Genomic DNA, 2,315 nt, shown 5'->3' on the forward strand with positions numbered 1-2,315 from the left:
ATATATATATATATATATATAGGGGAAAGGCATACGCCAACAAGTGATCGATTAAGTCTAAGAAATGAAGCAATCAAGCTATTTTCAGGGAAGATCGAAATATAAAAATATTTCTGATGGAGTTGACTAAGAATGTAACTAAACTTTAAATTCTGGTGACTGATAATAAGAACGCTGACTGTACCAAAGTTCTCACTAACAACGCATCATTTCCGGCTTCAAGATACAAACTGTGTGTAATGAGATACACAGTCACCTGAGCTACTATACATAATAGTCTCCTCTACCTAACTTATTCACTTTCTTTCCTGTAAAGTTATTTTGTAATTGTATATATTGATTATACAATAACCTATGTATGTATGCATGTATGTATGTATGCATGTATGTATGCATGTAAGTATGTATATGTGTATGTATGTATGTGTGTATGTATGTATGTTTGTATGTATGAATGTATGTATGTATGTGCCTGTCTGTCTGTAAGTATGTCATTACTCAGTTTATTTCAAGATTTCTTGCCAATAGAGAAGGAACCGGTTTCTAACCTAGATCCAAGACTCCTTCATTGGAATTTCAACATCAACAACAGGGTATTTTGTATGTATGTATGTATGTATGTATGTATGTATGTATGTATGTATGAGAAAAAGTGTTGCAGTTTACGTGATGCATTGCTGAATATGCAGAAATTTTGTATAACAGAAGGCGATAGCAATACCGAACATTAATTATGTAAAATAAGAATAACAAATTGAAAATGTTACTTTAGAAATATTTACATAGTCCTTAAGTTTCAAAGTAAATAACAATAGAGTGATTTAAATTGTGTCTATTCTGTCGTTATATCGAATCCCTGTGAGTGATATTCGAATTACCAAGCGAGTAGAAATTTAGAACTCTGGATTGTGGTCCATGTACTTTCAATGTCAGAGTAAAAAAGCTTCTGTACCAGGAGTTACATAATATATTGTGAGTGATGGTATTCATACAATCTATTGGTTCTTGGTTGGTAACTGTTGGGAACATGGTACAACCCAAGCAGTGCATGAATATAACTGCCATAATAAAACTTCTCTTCCTCGCTGATGAACATACATGTCAGAAATGCATGTATCCAGGATGAAATTGATATGTAATTTATTTATATAGAGTGTATATTTGTATGTGTATATTAGATTATTGTGTGTGTATGTGTGTGTGCGCGCGCGTGCGTGCGTACAATAGTAAATATCCTGTTACTGGATCTCATTACATTTATGTTTGCCCAAGATTCTGTAGCTGTGCGCTAATGGCACACGGATTTCTTTTATATTTAAGGCGCCTGCGCAGGAGCAGTAACGTTTCTATACTTGGTCATTTGCTACCCTTTCCCCACCAAACCAGATGAAGCGAGGCGTACAGCATTGAGTGTCCTGTCCAGAGACAACGATATATCATTATTTGCAAGAAACACTGATCACCGTAAAATTAATAATTTGTTGGTTTGCAATGTTGAATTCAGTCTCTGTGTGTGTGTGCGCGCGCGCGTGTGTGTGTGTGTGTGTGTGTGTGTGTGTGTGTGTGTGTGTGTGTGTGTAAGTGAGACATTTGTAGAGGCTTATTGTCTTCTATTTCTTTTCGTGTTTTTTTCTCAAAATACACCCAAAATATAGAAAAGATTATTTGTAAATTTGCCAACTCGTTCAACAATGAATAATCTGGAAAAACGACTTAAGTAATGGTAGAATATTTTTAACTTATTATAGAAGAGAAACGGGGAATCTTCGCTCACTAAATAAAATTCGCTAAGTAGGCATTCGAATAAGTTTTTCCAAAACACAAATCGCATTTCTAACATTCCTTCAGGCTGTTTGGCAAATGCTCGCAAACATTATTATTTCATTAATTTGGTATCAGTGCTGAGAAACTGATTTAGAATAAACGGAAATAACAAATGTAGAGATTCTACGGAAAAGGAGTCTGACTGAAAATGCTTTCATAACAATATTGTTTCAATATATGTCTATACACATTCACACACACGGACACTTACTCGCTCACAGGGACATTTACACGTGTGTGAATGGCTGCGTGTAAAATGTAGTATGCATATATGAACATGTATATGCATGTGTGTGTGTATGTGTGTGTGTGTGTGTGTGTGTGTGTGTGTGCAGATATGTGTCTGTGTGTGTGTGCAGATATGTGTCTGTGTGTGTGTGTGTGCAGATATGTGTGTGTGTGCAGATATGTGTGTGTGTGCAGATATGTGTGTGTGTGTGTGTGTGTGTGAGTATTATCTTTATATGTATAAACATGTATGTATTTATGCA

The sequence above is a fragment of the Octopus bimaculoides genome, chromosome 15, assembly GCF_001194135.2.
Source record: "Octopus bimaculoides isolate UCB-OBI-ISO-001 chromosome 15, ASM119413v2, whole genome shotgun sequence".
NCBI classification, from domain to species: Eukaryota; Metazoa; Mollusca; class Cephalopoda; order Octopoda; family Octopodidae; genus Octopus; species Octopus bimaculoides.